The sequence below is a fragment of the Delphinapterus leucas genome, chromosome 18 (genome assembly GCF_059928025.1).
Source record: "Delphinapterus leucas isolate spDelLeu-1000000601 "Yukka" chromosome 18, BTC_Dleu_Yukka2, whole genome shotgun sequence".
Taxonomy (NCBI): Eukaryota; Metazoa; Chordata; class Mammalia; order Artiodactyla; family Monodontidae; genus Delphinapterus; species Delphinapterus leucas.
In genome coordinates, this window is record NC_143146.1 from 549,217 (window position 1) to 569,021 (window position 19,805).

General features: G+C 42.9%; 1 pseudogene; it reads left to right on the plus strand.

Moving 5' to 3' along the window:
• The first annotated feature begins 1,394 nt into the window (after nt 1-1,394).
• Nucleotides 1,395-16,111, plus strand: LOC149746807 (F-box only protein 36-like; annotated as a pseudogene).
• Nucleotides 16,112-19,805: the final 3,694 nt, after the last annotated feature.

Sequence of the window (19,805 nt, forward strand, 5' to 3'; positions counted from 1 at the left end):
CCTCCAAGAAGCTCAACAAACTCCAAGTAAGATGAACTCAAAGAGAACCACACTGAGACATTATAATCAAACTTTCAAAAGATAAAGAGCAAATCTTGGAAGCAGTAAAAGAGGAGAGAGTCATCACCTGCAAGGGATCCTCAATAAGATTATCTGAAGATTTATTATCAGAAGTTTTGAAGGCCAGAAGACACTGGGTTGATATATTCTCTGTGCTAAAAGAAAACTACTGTCAACCAAGAATCCTGTATTCAGAAGAACTGTCCTTCAAACGTGAAGGAGAAATTAAGACATTCCCATTTAAACAAAAGCTGAGGGAGTTTGTGGCCACTACACCTGCCCTGCAAGAAATGCTCAGGGAGTGTTGCAGGTGAAATGAAAGGACACTAGACAGCACCTTGAAGCCGTGTAGAGAAATAAAAATCTTAGTAAAGGTCAAATAGGGCAATTATGAAGCTAGTATTTTTATGACATTGGTTTGTAACTGTACTTTTTGTTTTCTGCATAATTTAAGAGACTAATACATTTAAAGAAAAAAGTATTAGTGTAAAACTAGTATTAATGTATATTACTGTAACTTTGTAACTCCAAATTTTGTTTCCTGCATAATTTAGGAGACTAGTGCATTTAAAAGAATTATTAGTTTATGTTTGGGGCACACAATGTATAAAGATGTAATCTTGTGACATCAATAGCCTAAAGGGCTGGGGATAGAGCTGTAAAGGAGCAGAGTTTTTGTGTTATTGAAGTTAAGCTGCTGTAAATTCAAATTAGAGGAATAATTTCAGGATGTAAATCCTCATGGTACCACAAAGAAAATTGCTATAGAATATAAACAAAAGCAAATTAAGAAGGAATTTAAACATTTCATTACAGAAAAAGTCAACTAAATTCAAAAGAAGACAGAAATGCAGGAAATGAGGGACAAAAATATAGACAAACATTGTATATACTCTACGTGCTATAGGGCATACAGAAAACAAATAGCACAATGTCTCACCTAGTGAATGGGGCAGATGCTTTCCACGTCAGCAAGAAAGAACTGGATGGCCAATCACGAGTCCCCTTATAGGAGGGACCAGCAGGGCAAACCTGGGCCCCCAGAATCCTTTGCTCTTTCTCTGCTGCCAGGCAGCACTGGCTCTGCTGAATGACCATCTAAGGGTCACACAGCCAACCAGGGTGAGGCAGGTGAAACTGACAGGATCAACTGATTCCCCGGTGCCTGGCACATGGTAGGCACTTAATAAGTACTAATTGAATACATGAATGAATAGGTTTTTCACACACCTGCAGATGAAAGGTTACCAGGAACCTGACACTGGTCTGCTGAGTTCTTTTATGCATGGCCAACGAATTGTCACAGTGCAAAGCCAACCTCTTCCAAACGGTCTTCTTTGCACCAATGAAGGGAGTGGCAGAGGGTACTTTTTGATTCAAGCAGGCTGCCCCAAGTGTGAAGGTCACCTGCTCTTGCTGGTGAAAAAAAATAAATAAGGAGCAGCATAGAAACCGACCTGGCCTTGGACACTGTGCTTGTGGAGCTGCAGAAGGAGCCCATGACTTCTCTCCTGCCCAGCGTTCTGTATGAGGCTGGAAGCCGAGCTCCCACTCCAAGCAAGGACTTCCACCACCTGGCCATCACCAAAACTGAGGTAAGGCACCAGTAAAGCTAAGGAGCTGCCTTCCTGGATGTTACAGCTTTAATGCTTGCCAAGCACACACTTCCTCTCATGCTGGGAATAAAGGGCACACTCTTTGAGACCTTGAGCTATGAAGTCAGACAAACCTATGTTTGAACCTGCCTCCATCACTCTGTGTGTGTGTGTGTGTGTGTGTGTGTGAGAGAGAGAGAGAGAACTTGGGCGACCTAGTATCTTCACACGCACAATGGGGCAGTCTTGTAAGACCTACCTCAAGGTGGTTTTGGCACAAGACAGAATGAAATGCGCAGAGCACTTGATAAATGTTAGATGCCATTGATACTTAATGCTCTGACTGAATTATACTAACAAGAACTTGACCACTGGTAGGGAAACTGAGTTCGTATTGAAAGTTTAGGATTTTATGGCTTGCCTCTTCCTGGCACTGAGTTAGGTCCTTTGGGGATTTCATTCTATCGAACATCTGAGTTATGCGTAGCCAACTTGTCACCACCCTGAAAATGTCTACAGTGGACCCCCATCTGGTCTGGGGCTCCAGTGATCAAGAAGTTGTTTCTGACTCCCTGTGCACCCTTCCTGCTGTCACCACAGAAGTGAGGCCTCAGGTCCTGATGAAAACAGCCCAGGCACCACTTCCTCAGCTAAGAAGGCTTTCCTGCCACCCGGGCTGGGCAAGTCACGCCTTCTCTGACTCACAGACGCCTAGTCCTCTATTGTTACTGGCTTTTATCGGACTGTCTCCCCCACCCTGAGGGCCTTATTCCTGGAATATAGTACTTTCTCAAATAATTGTTGAAAGAGCAGAGGAGGGGGCATTCTTTGCTACCCAGCGTTTTCCCATAGATACAATATTACCTTCCCACAGATACAATATTACCTTCCCATAGATACAATATTACCTTTCCATAGATACAATATTACCTACCAGCTGTTTTCAAATCTGGCTGCACATTTGAATCACCTGCAGAGCTTTAAGAACGACTGGTTCCTGGGTCGCACCCGGACTAGTGAAGTCTTTTGGGTGTGGAGCACAGGACTGGGTGTTTTGTAGAGTCTCACATGCTTCTAAACGCAGCCAAGGTTGAGAACCACGGTTATGAGCCATGACTGTTAGGCCCACAGTCTTGCCCACACTCTGAGAAACTACTTGTGTGGGAAGAAGAAGACCAGCCTCCAAGTAAGGGGGCAACTTACATCTTTCCGCCTCGGGTTCTTTTGTCTTTAAAATGGTGATATGACATCTACTGCATGGAGCAGTTAGGGAGAAAGTGATTGAGAGGAAGTGTCTGCTCGCATTGCGAGTCACATTTGTGATGAAGCAGGAACGTCCTAGCTCACACTGTGGTTTTAGTTATAAAATACAGTATCTAAACAAGCAGAGAAGATGCCAAAGGAGTTCAGCTCTTTAACTGTGGTCTGTCTACCTTCAGGGACGGAAGGGGGTTGAAACAAAGCCAGATTGAGCCACGTGGGCACCCAATGTGGTTAATAGGTTGGTTCCCCTTCAAGCTGATTGTTTTAAAATATTTGCTCAACACTCATTCAGAGGAGGCTGAGGGCCAGGTGGGGAGAACACAGGTTCTCCCTGCTGCCCTGAGCAATTCAGCTCTAGCCTCAGAAAAGACCCTCAGAAGGCAGTTGAGGGCCCAATCACTGCTCCTTCAGGAAACCCATCCACAACGATCATTTCTCCTAAGTATTTCTTTCTGCCACATGGAGTTCTCTCCCTGAGAGGAGTTCTGGGGAACAGAATTTTCACCATCTGGGTGCATCTCAAGTCCAGACTGTCCTTGTCTTCATCCAGCTCTGAAAAGGGGAGGCCTGGTCTCCCTGGGGGTTAAGTGGAGATTGCACCTTAAAAGATCACATGACTGTTCCAAGCAGGGAAACTCGACTGCCCACATTTCACCTGTGGAGCTTCCTATCATCTGTGAATCCATGTTCCTTCATCGGAAGAGAAGCACCAAGGTGGGAGCAGGCCTGCCCAGGGCTCCCGGCTTGGTGGGAAGACAGCAGCGTCGCTCTCCTTCACCAGCTTCTTCCACTCCAGTGGTGGGATTCGCTCTGGACAGAGTTAAGGCAAGCAAAAAGGATCAGGGGACTACATATCTATCCAAATGATTAATCGGAGCTTTCCTGTTATGAAGTCTAAATTTTCCTGTATTATTCCTTTAAGTAGTAGGCTGGAGGAGGGATGGCATTTAAGGCTTTGGGATAAGTGAACAAATGGCAAAAAGAATCAGTGATTTGGTACAACAAGACCTGGGCTAAGACCTCGTTCACTCACAGGTCTGCTGATCTTTGGCACATTAAATGGTTTGTCTTTTAACACACCTGAGATGATAATGCCTGCTTCGCAAGATGAGTTCCGGGACATGATGGGATAAAAGAGTTGAAAATTTAGAAAAACAGTTAAGGGTGTGTGGGCTTGAGGTCCAAGTATGATTTCCAGAAAGTGACACCAGAATGAATACATTTCAGGGTTTAATCAGCTTGTGAGCTTGTGAGTGTGGAATGAGCGAATGAGCTAGTTCAGAGGAGAATTTAGGGAACAGCAGTTTAAATAGTAAAGGCAGGTTAAAATAAGCTTGCTAAGTTAGAGAAAACTGGTTAACGGGACTATGTCCAAAATACATTCCATAAAGTCTATGGGTAAAATTTTGTGATTTCTTCCTGATAAGATGTGTAGTAATCATTAAGATAGTTTTAAAAAACTCTTTTGATCAAGTATATTTACCAATTACATTCTTCATCCAATTAAATATTTTATTATTCATGCCTCCCATTGATTAAAAAGTGAATTTATATGCTAGTTGCCAGGCAGGGTAGCTTCTAGCAGTATATTTTACTGTTTTTTAAAATGGTAAATATAAGAGGTTTGGTAGTGGTATAAAACAAAATCAAAGGATTTATTTGTGAGTTTTAAAATAAATCTTATTTAAGTTTTCCCAAAAGCCCAATGCTAGAGTTTGATATATTCATGTACACATATTTACTGAAGAAATATAACTTCCATTATCACATTCTTTGCTTCATCAATAACCCATTGGTTTAGCTACACATTATTTTAAGTTAGCTAATAAGAAAGACTATTAACTCCATTTAATTTTAATCTTGACATTACTGCGTTTACTTACAAGATGTTTCTAATTTTTGTATAAATAGGTCCTCATTTTGAGACATCAATTTCATGTTTATTTGAATTGAAAAACGAAGTTTTTCTGAATAAATAAGGCTGATTTGGCTGATTGGCTTGATAGTAAGAACTAATTGGCAAAGGTTATTACATGGTGACTATTTTCCATAAATTGGATTCATTAAATTTGCAACCCAAGGCTTTAGAAAACTCTCTATGAAAATATACTGGCAAAGATGTTCTGAAATGACTGCCTTGATTATTTTTCCCCAAGCCTTTTTGAGTAGATCAGATTAAACTGTTCACTTCCAAGAATGAAAGACTAGGGACTTCCCAGGTGGTCCAGTGGTTAGGACTCCACACTTCCACTGCAGGGAGTGTGTGTTCGATCCCTGGTCGGAGAACTAAGATCCCACATGCCGTGTGGTGCAGCCAAAAAAGAAATAAATAGACCAAGAATGAAAGACTAGCAGGTACAATTAATAATTTTTTGAGATGTTGGAAAAGACTTTTGTATACTTCCCAGGAACCGAGAAACTGAACGACTCCAATCATTGAATTGCAAAGCCTTTAAAAAATCAGATGATTTCTAATTCTTTGCTTTCAATTAAATTAGAAGAATTATCAAATGGTAGACATTAGAAGTAATTTTTGATTATAGATAACTATGAACAGTTGGTATATAACTTGAAAGAATTTTAAAGGATTAAGTGGTATTTTATAACAAAACTCCTCTGCTCCATTCAGTGTCACCAAGGTTTCTCAGCAGTTAGGTCAATAAAAATGGAAACCTGGAATAGAATTGTCCAACATTGTCTTATTCTACTAGCAAAAGGTATTCATTAAATTCATCTGTCAATATATGAACCCACTGGGGAAAATATCCCCATCTTTCTGAGAGGAATTTTCTTTTTAACACTTTATTGTTGACTATTTTAAACACCCACATAAGTAGAGAGAGTAGAGAGAGAAACTGGGCCCTCACCAGTTTCGAGAATTATAAACATCCTGCTGTTTTTAATTCAAGGAAGGGTATTTCTAACCATCAGACTTTTATGTTTATGTCTTAGTTGGTTTGGACTGCTATAGGAAACCACCTTCGACTGGGTGGTTTATAAGCAGCAGAAATTTATTCCTCACAGTACTTGACACGGGAAGTCCAAGATCAAGGGGCTGGCAGATTCAGTGTTTGGGGAGAGCCTGCTTCCTTGTCCAGATGTGGCCATCTTCCCACTGTGTCCTCACATGGCAGAATGCGTGAGGGACGCTCTGGGGTCTCTTCTGTAACACCCTAATCCCATTCCTGAGGGCTCCACCCTCATGATTTAATGACCTCCCAAAGGTCCCACATTCAAATGCCGTCACCCTGGGGATCAGATTTCAACATGTGAGTTTGGGGGGGAGGGGCACAAACATTCAGGGTATAGCAGTTTATACCTCTATTTTAATATTTGTTTTGATTAGTTATGTACTATTGTAATAGAGATATTTCTTAGTACTTAAGACCTTGTGATAGGAAGTCCAAAATTTTAATTAACATGCACATTTTTATTGCAGGGAATTTTGTCCTCATTAAGATAAAAGTATGTGAAATTAAATTATGAAAATTCTTTTGGGAGTTACAGGAGCAAAAGTTTTGCGGACCACTTGTTAAGGAAATAATAGTAGGCTAAGTGTAAAGCTTTACTAGTTTCAAACTGGGCCAAGTCTTCCCCAGTTCCTCAGCACGTTTTGTGATTTTCTGGTACATGCAAACCCTACACATTGTTTATCAGCCAGTCCTGTAGAGACTGGAGAAGGTGAAAAAGTCTGACATAGCTTATAAGTACCGCTTGGGTGTTTAATAAATGCAGACTGTGATCCAGTGGGCCTGGAGAAGGGCCCAGCAGCTTTCCTTCATGGTAAATCTCAATGAAAAGGTTTCAGTGTAGATGACACATCCACATGCATGAGCCCTTCCCACACTGGAGCTTCAGGAGCATGTCACGTCAACACTCACAGACCAGCCAAAGGAGTTGGCTAGGGGCTTCCCTGCTGGCGCAGTGGTTGACAGTCCACCTGCCGATGCAGGGGACAGGGGTTCGTGCCCCGGTCCGGGAAGATCCCACATGCCGCAGAGCGGCTGGGCCCGTGAGCCATGGTCGCTGAGCCTGCTCGTCAAAAAAACAAAACAAACAAAAAAAAAACAAAGGAGTTGGCTAGATCCTGTCTTTATTAAAAACGTTTAGGGAGATTGGTGGTGGTGGGATGAATTGGGAGATTGGGATTGACATATATACAGTAATATGCATAAAATAGATAACTAATAAGAACCTGCTGTATAAATAAATAAAAAATAAATAAATAAATAAAATTTAGGAAGTAAAAAAAGAAATTACCCAGCCCATAAAAACTAACCACCCTGTACCCTGGGGCCTCTTGACCTCTGAGATGGCCCATACTCTGTCTGTGGAGTGTGTTTCTCTGTAAATAAATCCACTTCTTACTTTAAAAAAAAAAAAAAGTTTATATTTTGTTATTCATAGATTCCTTAGCATTAATTTAGATTTTTTAAAATACCGCATGGAAATAGTATTTACATCAACTACTGAGTTTTTGTGCCAGTGCCTCACTCACCTTGCCCATATCCAGAATGTTTTGGGAGCTCTGCTCTCTGGCCTCCGTGGTGGGCAACTTCTGGGCCAGACTGTGTGTGTTTGCTTTTGGGGGCAGGTTATCTGGAAGTCGTGGATGGTTTCTCTCCACCTAGAAGAAGAAACAACCCTCCCTAGAGCAGCGAGGGCGCCCCCTGCAGGCTTCCTGCTGAACAAGCAGCAGCACAGCAAGTACTGGGCTTTGGCAGGTGTGGCAGTTTCAAAGTGTCCCAGGCACCCGTGGCTGTCCCTTCCTCCCTCTTTAAAGAAAGCCTTTTGTTGCTGGCCCTAGAAGCCTGTCTGGGAGCCGTGAGGGAGCCCAGGGGCAGCCCCGCTCGGTTGAACTCCCACAGGGCATCCACGGTGTGCAGCAGCCCAGGGCAGAGCTGCAGTGCCGCCAGTGTCTAGTGGCTGCCAGGAGTCCTGCACGGGCCACATGGTCAGCTGCTCTTCTTATATTCCATCCAAGGAGTGGGGACATGCGTTAGACCAGCGAAGGGTGCATTGATTTATTCACTTGGTGGGCGTTTTTAGGTGCCTACTATGTCAGATGCGAAAAGGCTGAAGCAGCGAGACGGAGGGGAGGGGCCACAGGTAACCAGCGCTGTGAGGGGCAAGCGGACACTGTGCTGAGTCTAGAGTGGAGAGTGAGTTTCCCAGCAAGGCCCAGGCATGTGGGAGCCTTGATTGGTCAGGAGGTCTGGGTGGGGCCTGAGATTCTGCACCTCAAGCAAGTTCCTGTGTGAGGAGGTGAGAGAGAGGCCTCCCAGCAGCTGTGGGGACGGCCAGATGAGGACGACACAAAGCCACAAAGACGTGGAGGTCGAGGCAGCATGGTATGTTGGACACAGAGGGATGCGCGGGGGCACAAGGAAGTGCCAGCCGTCCCTGAGGCTCACCACGTCAGGGCACCCAGGTTTGCAGCAGTGCTGTCCCCAGGCTGGCCCCATCGGGTGCACCCATGCTTGTCCCCTGCGTCCCCTACTTGAGACAGTCGACTCCACAGTTGCTCACAAGATGCCAGGAGCTGAGGTCCTGCTGGCATCCTTGCCCTGCATCTCTCCGGCAGAGGCCCTGCGAACAGAATACAGTGTGAAGCTTGTGGATTTTGGTCAATCTAAGGTAAATGCCTATAGGAAGAAGAGTCACGTAAGTTCTTACAAGGCTCTTCAAACGTAGCCATCTTTCCGAATAGTCGAAGGTCTCTGGGTCTGTGAACTGACTCTTATCTAGAAATTGGTTGAAGGGCCATGTCTCACTTTCATGGTGAATCAAGTCACACCTGCGCTCACAAGACCCAAAATGGGCTTTAGTTCTGCAGACCAAGCAGGAATCTAGTGGGTGGTTCGTCCATTTCAGCCCCAGAGCGACTGGGGGCGGGGCTATTCTGATTACCATACAGGCCCTTCTGACTGTTAGGGTCACCTTCCTGACCTTGACTCTAAAACGCCTGTATTTTCCCTTTAAGTCAGGGAGCCTGTGAGTTTCCTACTGCTGCTGTAACAATTACCATGAGTTTCGTGGCTTCAAAGGACAGAATGTATTCTCTTACAGTTCTGGAGATCAGAGGTCTGAAATCAGTGTCAGCGGGGCCCCTCCCTCTGGAGGCTCTGCGGGAGAGTCTGTTCCCTGCCTCCTCCGGCTTCTGCTGGCATCCCTAGGCTTGCGACAGCAGCTCCCCGGTCCCCAAGGCCACATCTTCCCATGTCTCTCCTGCTCGGCCTTCATGTCACCTTCTCTTCTGCATGTCTGCGAGGAAAATCTTTTCCTGATTCTCTCTTAAAAGGACACATGATTGAATTTAGGGCTCACACGGACAATCCAGGAGAATCTCCCCATCTCAAGACCCTTAACTTAGTTGCATCTGCAAAGATCCCCCCCTTTCTCCCACATACGGCAATAGTCACAGGTTCCAGAGATGAGAATGTAGCTATCAGTCTACTACAGAGCCCACTTTAATTGCAGTCACTAAAGTCTTTTCAAAGATTCTGGTGTTTCCTCATCAGTGCATTCTCAGAGTTTTGTAGAAAAGAGTATTATTAGACCCCTGGGGGCCATAGTTCAGAGGAGAGGGTGGGTTGCCCATAACCAGTTCATTCCAGCCTTACTATCCTGGGAAATCTCTGAATTCTGATGGGAGTTTTTGGCATCTCGACTTTACGTGGCTGCCACTGAGTTTAGGCTGCTATTAGTCAGCGGAGTAAACGACTAGAACTGATGTTTAAGCCACCACACTATCCATAAATTCAGTCCAACCCAGTATTCTTCTCTTTCTTGTTTAGAACCCTTCACTCGGAATCCATTCCTGCATTTGTTCCCTTCACGTTTGCTGACGTGAATTAATAAAGTGTTGTTGTTTTGGTTGGAAGCTGCCTCCTCCAGACATTGACTTTGTTATTGGCTACTTCAGATCCGGAAAAGGCTGTGGCATGGGGGGAGCTTAAGGAAGTCAGCTTCCTTGGTGGGGGGATGGCGTGGAGAATCAGCTGGGTGTTTGTGGGTCTGACGTATTCTGCGTCTGCTGAGGCCTGCTGCATACCTTCATTCTGAGACATAGAGTCTCATTCTTTCCAGATTGTTGAACCAACTTTCACACAGACACTTCGTGGCTATTTCAACCCTCTGTTTTATTATTTTAGCATGTGCATAGCGAGTCCCAATTCTTATGTTTGACGACTTCAGACATTTTGTTTGCCATTTGACAATGTTCAGTGCTGTTAGGAATTGCTTCTCTTCCCTACAATCTTGAATCCCTCTTACCTTTCACACTGTTCTGTGGCAGCACCAATGCGGTTTCCCCAAACCTGACCCATAATGAACAGTTTATTTCAGGGGACCACAGGTAATTGGCCATTTTCCACCATAGGACCTAGGCTGCCAGATTCTCATTCCTCAATATTAGTGGGATTTTTTTACTCAGGGCAGTGTAACTTATTTCCCCAAATTTCCTTTCTCCAAATGTCTTTACTGTTGCCTCTAACCATCTCCCTGTTTATCAGTTTTCTTTTGAAATTCTTGGTCTTAAGCAACAGAAACCAATCCTAGCTGACTTAAGCAGAAAGAGAACTTATTGGAAGCATCTCAAACAGCTCAGAGAATCAGCTGGAAGACTGGAGAATGGGATGGGGCTCAGAAGCCAGAGGCAGGGCAGCATATGCACGAGCACACGCCAGGCCCCTATGGAGTCACTGCTGTCACCTGTTGGGCACCGCTAGCAACACCCCACACGCTGCTGTGAATGGCCCCAAGCCATCACCTCACCTCTGCATCACTCGTGAGGCAGGGTCATAGGCAGGAGCTCCTCACTGGTTGAGCTCTGGCCTCCTGTTGCCAGGACAAGGGACCCCAAATTTTATTCCTCCCAAATAGATCAGTGTACCTGGGGAGAAGATGACTGATAAAATAAGAAGTATCCATATTTCCTGTCCACACCTTACTTCAGCGCATATCCCAGTGAATTATAATCGTCCACTCACTTGTGTGGGTTTCCCTGCCAGCTGGAAAGACTGTTGTCAGCAAAGTCTTGTGCTTTGTGTCTTGAGGGTGTAGCAACAGTCCCTAGCACAAAGTTCACACTCAGACGAGCGTAGTTGAACTGAACGAATGATGAGTAGACCTTGGTGTAGGGCTGTCCTTGGCAAGTGGGAGCTTGTGTCTGTGGTGTGCAGAGGTGAAGAAGCGGCTGTGCCCCTTATTCCTTAGAGGGTAGAACCTGTAATTTACCTCTTAGAAGCAGCACAAGAGGTTTATTGAAATGTGTATTAAATGGAAACGCTAGGCTCCAGGACACCTGGAAGACTTAGAATTTTTCTGAATGTTTCTTGTTTAATTAGTCAAAGTTACAAGACGAACCACAGCTTTATCGCAATCTATCAGTCAGTTCTAGATTAGAACCTTGAGCCTTTGGGGTGTTTCTCTGTGGTTATTTTGTAAGTGGAGGTTATGGCTGAAAGCTGGTGTGGCCTCCTGGTCTTACAAGGCAGCATGGTGGAGGGAAGGGGGTCCCTAGAATATCAGTAGTTCCGAGGCAGGGCTTGAGAAGAGCTGAGGCCTGAGCACCACAGCAGCAGGGTTTTCCGCCAAGTCAAAGCTTTCTCATACGTTCGACCCAAAGCAAAGCTGTCAGTTAAGATCCGATTTCACTAAAGTAATAGACACAGTCACTCACACTGCTTTAGTAACAAGACACGCCCCCATCCCCCAACAAGCCCACAGGAAGGTGGGCTCCAGGGTGAGCCGGTCCAGCAGCTCCAGCACTGCCGACAGGAGCCCACCATCTTCTCACCTCTGCTCTGAGTGCACATTTCAGCTCCATGGGAAGGTTGACTCCCCTTGGGCCTCCTTGGTCACATACAGAACGACAGGGCGAGTTTGCCCTGCCATCCTGTCGGACTCGCACGTCACTTGGCCAGCGCAGCCCCCAGGCACACGCTAGGAGAAGACCGGCGCATGTCTGGGGGCTGCCCTGATCAGACTGGCCTGAGCCACGTGGGCCTGGGGAGGGGTGGGAGGGGTGGAGAGCTGCAGTGGGGGGAGGGGCAGGTTCTGTTCAGTATAAAGAAGGTGACAGTGATGACCCCCCAACTCTTCAGTGGAGAGAACATACTTATTAAGTGTCTGTTACTTTAGATGACAGTTTCTGCCTATAATATCGAATTGCTCCATTTTATGTTTGTGGCAAGAAGATTGTGAAAACAATTCGATGCTGGATTACTGACAGCCTACTGTATAAAAATGTTTACTTTTTAAAAGTTATTCCTTTGAGGATCTGATGCAAGCTTATATAGACTCCTCTACAGAACAATGTATGATGTGCTTGCTCATATGATACTAACTTAGGGAGCATATGGATGACCACAAGAGCGACAATGTTACAAGAGCACCCAACACGGATTTCGAGTTAAGAATTCAGGGGCTTCCCCGGTGGCGCAGTGGTTGAGAATCTGCCTGCCGATGCAGGGGACACGGGTTCGAGCCCTGGTCTGGGAGGATCCCACATGCCGCGGAGCAACTAGGCCCGTGAGCCACAACTACTGAGCCTGCGCGTCTGGAGCCTGTGCTCCGCAACAAGAGAGGCCGTGACAGTGAGAGGCCCGCGCACCGCGATGAAGAGTGGCCCCCGCTCGCCACAACTAGAGAAAGCCCTCGCACAGAAACGAAGACCCAACACAAGAAAAATAAATTAATTAATTAATAAACTCCTACCCCCAACATCTTCTTTAAAAAAAGAAAAGAATTCCTGATTTAGGGGAACTGGTGAGCTTTTAGGGGTTTCCACTCCTTTTAAGTGAAAGGAAGGGTTTTGAGGCCTGTGAAGTCAGGAACTGGTCTGCTTTGCTCACCACTGAATGCTTGATGCCTAGAAAAGTGCCTGCCACACAGAGGCACGCAGTGACCATTTGATGAATGAATGTGACAATAACTGTGTCTCCAAAGAGCTGTTGTCTGGATGTAAAGAACTTCATAAATGGGAGTATCTACTCCACTTAAGCTAGGACTGCTCAATGGTGACTGTCTCTTCAGTGGGACAGAACTTTATTCTAAAGACAGGTTCATCTGTGTTAAGAAGCACAGGTGCTTTTAAATTCAAGTGACTTTTTTGTGAGTGGGTGGGATTCAGCTGGCCTGTCATAATTTAGTCTGTCTCTCAGTTTCTCTTTCTCACTGATGTTTAGGGCAGATGGAGAAAGTGCTTGAGAAAGAAGTACTGGATTATCCTTTGAATGTGTGTCAGGGGCAGTTTGATTTGCTAGTTCGCAGGCCTGACAACATAATCCTTCAGATCTTCTCCTTTCCTGATTTGGATGACATTGGGCAGCTGTCAAAAACCTGCAAACAATTCCAAAAGGCAGGACCTTAAGATAATCTTTACTGGTAAATATTACACAGAATTTCAAAGAGAAAGGGAATGATTTAGAAAATTTTAACTTCATATAATGACAAACGTTGGGTTTGTGCAATAATAAAACTTTTTTTTTTAAACCTATAACCTAAAAAACTGGCTAAGCGACTCTGCTCAAGAGGAAACAGTAGCACAGGAAGAGAGAATGATAAAGTGGTCACGTCTGTAAAATGTAAGACAGTGAGGGTCACAAACAAAGCAATTGTAGCACGAAGAAATATATCATGCTGCATTGCAAGGTAAGTGACATTTTTCAGAAGACACATCAGAGAGGATGCTGAAAATAGTACTAATATAGTTCCTACTCGTGCATAAACTTAAGCAAATACCAAAAACAGGAAAAGAAATTGCATAGGAATTCCGAAGTGCAGACTTTGCCATTGTTCTTCCCTGGGAAACTCAGTAGCAGACTGGTAGAGATCCTTGGGGAAAGAATTAGTTTTCAAATTCCTCATTTCAAATTCAAATGCCTCATTTCAGGCATTTATATACATTTGGTAAGTACAAGCTTTGAATCCATTTGGAAAGAGAAGTAAAGAAAATCTATTTTTTGTACATAATCATTGTTCAAAAATTAGAAAGAAAAGAACTAAAAATCACCTTAATCCTACTTTCAGTTGCTATTAAATTTTGGCATATTTCTTATCAGTATTTGTCCTAAAAGCTTGAGTACTTTTAAAGCTATTTCACTGTGAGGTTTAGGTGGTTTCTAGACCAAAATACATACATAAAAATATTCAGGTAGTCAGAAATTCTAGGCATAAAACAATTTGTTATTTGTAAGATAAATATTGGCTTAAAGATAAATTTTCTCATTTAAGAACGAGCAAGTTGCAATATAAGGTATTTTGTCTTTTTACTCATTTGAGCATTTATTCAATAAATACTGAGTTCCACCAATTTGGCATAAACAGTAGTAAACATCTCAGTCTCTGCCTTCATGGGCTTGTCATCCAGTGGGTGGGCCGTGGAGGAGTGACGGAGCCATGGGGTGGGGGGTGACGGAGTCTGCGGAGGTTTTACAAAGCAGGATTTAAAATGTGTATCAAAACATAAAAGCTCTACTTCCACAATGTAGTCTCAATTATTAGCCACTGTAAAAATGTTAGTAATTGGCACACATCTTTCCAAACATTTTCTATGCAAATGCAAACATCCCGTGAGTCTATAAAGGGTTTGAAGCACATTCTGCACTCTGGACTTTACCCCACCCTGTGGAGAAGTTGGTGTTAGTGTTGTGCATTGTGGAGCTGTCACTTAGCCACGTCCCAGGAGGAACACCTGGGCTGTTCCAAAAAGAAGGGCATCTAACGGCTGGTGTGTCTATGCTTTGTAGCAGCAGTTCAATCTGTAGGGTGCAGTGTTAGGAGTTCCAATGCTGGGTGTAAGGATACTTCTATTTTATGTTTTGATAGATAAGGCAATTTAGCTTGAGGAATTTTTTAATAACATAAGAACTAACAAATCTCATTTGAAAGCTGACAGAAATGATCCAAAAGAGGAAGACTTGGGGGTCCAGGAGAGAGGAGCCATTGCTGCAGGCCACCACCATTGGGTTCCTTCCCTTGCAGTCCTTGGGTTTCCTGGGACAGGCCTGTCTCAGCCTGCTCAGGCTGCCATAACAAAATACCACAGACTGGGCAGCATAAACTAAGACATTTATTTCTCACAGTTCTGGAGGCTGGAAGTCTAAGATCGAGGTGCTAGCTTATTGGTGCTTGTGGGGGCCTTCCCAGATGGCAGACAGCGGCCTTCTGGCTGTGTGCTCATGTGGCAGAGAGAGCTAGTGAGCTCTGGTGTCTTCTTTTATAAGGATACTACTCCTATCGGATCAGGGCCCCATCCTTATGACCTCATTTAGTTGCTTCTTTACTTCAATACGGCCATACTGGGGGCTAAGGGTTCAACAAGTGAATACTGGGGTGGAGGGGGACACAATTCAGCCCATAGCAAGGCCTGAATCCAAACGTCATGGGTTCTACCACCTATTAAGATATCCTAGAAATGCCAGCAGTTTGGTGTCCAAATAGCATCTCCTACATTGGCCCTCACACCCCAAACTGGCATAAGAATCCTCTGTCCAATCAACTGCTCCATTTTTTTATTCAGAAAAGTATGATCCTAGTGATGTAGGAAATAGCTACTCCATGAGCATGTGATGGAGTAATTGTATGTAACCTGTAAGCACACTGTATGTAACCTGTAGGCACACTGCTCGCAACTTGGCACACTGATTTTTCTACCATGATAATAATTTAAATTATTTTACTGAAAAATACCATTCTTTCTATGGGATAGGCTGCTTATGTTTAAATTGACTAAGACTTTTTTTAAAAATCTCTTTTGTGATATAAGGCTACTTCTGTATTTATTTTTCTTTTAGATGTGTAGCAATGAAGAATTCTGGGAGAGATTTAGAACTTCACAGGATAAACATGCTTTTGATACAAAGAAGACAGGGATAACTATTTACAAGAACTGCTAGCTTTCCACCAAAATGCAGCCTGGCAGAAATTCACACAAAGAAGACAGACAGCATTTTTCTAAACCTAACTGAAGTGACAAAATTAAAAAATAATGATTAAAACTGAATTTTCATGTAAAAATAACTACGAGTAGACCTTGCCTATAGCTAAGATTGGGTTGAAGCAATTATCTGGTAGATTTAAGTGGGAAAGTCTGTTTTTTAAAAAAACCTCTTGACTCTGAATAGTGTTCTGAAAATAAACTTCTCATTTTTCTTTTTCTTTACTGCTATTAATCTATGAACAGATCAAGAGGATCAAATACCTACTTAATTCTCCACTTTAACCTAATACATGTCCTTAATTTTAAAGATAGGAAGAACAGAATAGAAAGCAAATCTGCTTATAGATGATTATATGTCTTTTCATCAGAGTTAAGACAGACACCAAAATGAGAATTCAGGGAAAGAGATGAAAGTAAATGATCCTTTCTCACAGTGTGATGTGAAAAAATGCACGCCCTGTCCGCGTGGATCTTCCACATGTGCAGAATTCACTCACCCCACGAGGAATGCGGTTGGGGAAGAAACAGTGGGCTGCTGGGAAGTGGCTGGAGCAGCCACTCTCCTTCCTTGGATTTGCTGGATTTGCTGCAGAAACATCCGCAGGTGTTTCACTGCCTTGGGATTTATGAAATGGGAGACGATTACTCAGTAAGTACTACTATTATTTAGCAAGTAAAAACTTGTTTCCAAAGATGGTAAATGAGATCCTTCAAAGGGCCTATATTTCATGTCAGATTTGAGGAATTACTTCAGTTGGTGTCTATGATTTACTAGCAAGGCTGAGAGCAATGAAAACCCCAATAGGCAGCTCCTCTCCTTTGTTATGTTCATGTTTAGAATATAATTACTAAATCACTAAGTAGTTGAATAAAACCAAGGACTGAAATCTAAAATGAGAAACAACAGAAAACATTAAAAGAAAGTTTTGCAGAGGAATTACGAAGAAGTGAAACAGGAGGCCAACCCTCACTCGGGCCCTCAGTCACACGGAGAACTCGGTCCCTCCCCACGACTGTCAGCTGTAATTCCACGCGATGTGTCCACATGAACGGTAATTCTTTCCTTAACATTTTTGCCAGTTCTTAGACATATGATAAACTCAAAGTTTTTCTATAATTGGTAATAAAATCTTCACACATATGTGAACAGCTTTTGATCTTACCAGCCACAGGTTGCTAGACATCCCCAAACCTCAGACACTGTGCGTGCCCTGCCCAGCCAATCTGAAAGCCTACACTGGGAAGTGTGTGCCAATATAAAGAGGTATTACTGTTTTAAAACAGTGGTCTCAAAATGAGTTCTGATAATCCCTGAAGAGGTATCTTAGGCACCTTTCAGAGGGTGTAACTATTCAATACTTTTGTATTTATATATTTTTCAGCTTTACTGATATATGATTGACAGATAAAAAATTGTGATGTAGTTAAAGTGTACAATGAGATGATTTGATATATGTACAGTATGAAAGGATTCCCACTAAGTTAATCAATATATGCTCATTGCCTCACATATTTACTTTTTTTTTTTTTGATTAGAATACAAGCTCTACTCAGCAAATTTCAATTATAGAATACAGTATTATCAACTACAGTCACCATATTATACATTAGATCCTCAGACCTTATTCATCTGATAACTCAACATTTGTACCCTTTTACCAACCTCTCCCTACTTTCCCCATGCCCCAGTCCCTGGTAGCCACCATTCTACTCTGTTTCTATGAGTTCAACTTTTTTTTTTAGGTTCCAAATATAAGTGATACCATGTAGTCTTTGTCTTTCTCTGTCTGGCTTATTTCACTTAGCATAATGCCCTCCAGGTTCATCCATATGGTTGAAAATGGCAGGATTTTCTTCTTCTTTAAGGCTGAATAATATTTTGTTGCATATAGATAGATAGAGATATATCTATAGATATCTATATCTATGTAGATATCTCACATTTTCTTTATTCAGTCATCCATCGATGGACACTTAGGTTGTTTCCATACCTTGGCTATTGTGAATAATACTGCAGCGAACATGGGGATACAGATGTCTCTTCAATATCGGGATTGTTTCCTTTGGATACACACCCAGAAGTGGGGGTGCAGGATCATACGGCAGTTCTATTTTTAATTTCTTGAGGAACCTCTGTACTGTTTTCCATAGTATGTATCCGTTTACATTCCTCCAACAGTGCACCAGGGTTCCCTTTTCTCCATACCCTCGCCAACACCCTCGCCAACACTTATCTCTTGTCTTTTTGACAAGAGCCATTCTGGCAGGCATGAGGTGATATCTCATGGTGGTTTTGATTTGTATTTCCCTGGTAACTAGTGATATTGAGCACCTTTTCATGTACCTGTTGGCCATCTGTACTTCTTCTTTGGCAGTATGTCTGTTCAGGTCCTTTGCCCATTTTTAAACTGGGTATAGCTCTTCCTTGACTTATGGTGGGGTTATATCCCAATTAAGCCATGATAAGTTAAAAATATCATTAAGTCAAAAATGCATTTAATACACCTAATCTACCAAACATCGCAGTTAGCTTAGCCTATCTTAAACATGCTCAGAACACTTACATTAACCTACGGTTGGGCAAAATCATCTAATAAAAAGCTATTTTTAATATGGTATTGAGTATCTCGTGTAATTTACTGAATACTGTACTAAAAGTCAAAGCCAGAATGGTCGTATGGGTACAGAATGGTTGTAAGTGTATAAATGGGTTGTTCAGCCTTATGATTGCCTGGCTGACTGGGAGCTGCAGCTCACTGCCACTGCCCAGCGTCATGAGAGAGTATTGTACTGCATATTGATAGCTGGGAAAAGATCAAAATTCAAAGTTCCTACTGAATGTATATTGCTTTCACACCATTGTAAACTTAAAAAATAGCAAGTCAAACCATTTTAAGCTGGGGACAGTCTGTAAGTGGTTTGGTTTTTCTTTGCTGTTGTGTTGTATGGGTTACTTGTATATTTAGGGCACTAACCCCTTACCAGACATGTGGTTTGCAAACATTTTCTCCCATTTCATAGGTTGCTTTTTTTTAACCTCTTCTATTGTAATTTATTTTTTATTATTTACTTATTTTTCTTAATTTTTTTTGCTGCGTCGGGTCTTATTTGCGGCACACGGGGTCCTCGTTGTGGTGTGCAGGCTTCTCTCTAGTTGTGGTGCGTGGGGTCCAGAGCGCGTGGGCTCTGTAGTTTGCCACATGCAGGCTCTCTCATTGAGGCACGCGGGCTCAGTAGTTGTGGCACGCAGGCTTAGTTGCCCCATGGCATGTGGGATCTCACTTCCCCAACCAGGGATCGACCCCACGTCCCCTGCATTGGAAGGCAGATTCTTTAACACTGGACAACAAGGGAAGTCCCTGTAATTTATTTTTAAACATCACTTCCTTCACAATTATTTGAAAAGGTGTTTAGTTCAGATATTTTTTTTCAAATTAATTTTTATTGGAGTATAGTTGCTTTACATTGTTGTGTTAGTTTCTGCAGTACAGCAAAGTGAATCAGCTATATGTATATATGTATCCCCTCTTTTTTGGATTTCCTTCCCATTTAGGTCACCACAGAGCATTTAGTAGAGTTCCCTGTTCTATACAGCAGGTTCTCATTAGTTATCTATTTTATACATATTAGTGTATATATGTCAATCCCAATCTCCCAATTCCTATTTTGTTGATGGTTTCCTTTGCTGTGAAGAAGCTTTTTAGTTCCTTGTAGTAGCATTTGTTTATTTTTGCTTTTGTTGTCAAATGCAAAAAATCTTGCCAAGACCAATGTCAAGGAGCTTGCCCCCATGTTTTTTTCTAGGAGTTTTGTGGTTTCAGGTCTCATAGTCAAGTCTTTAACACATTTTCAGTTGCTTTTGTGTATGGTGTAAGAAATTGCTCCGTTTTCATTTGCATGTGGCTGTCCAGTTTTCCCAACACCATTTATTGAAGAGACTA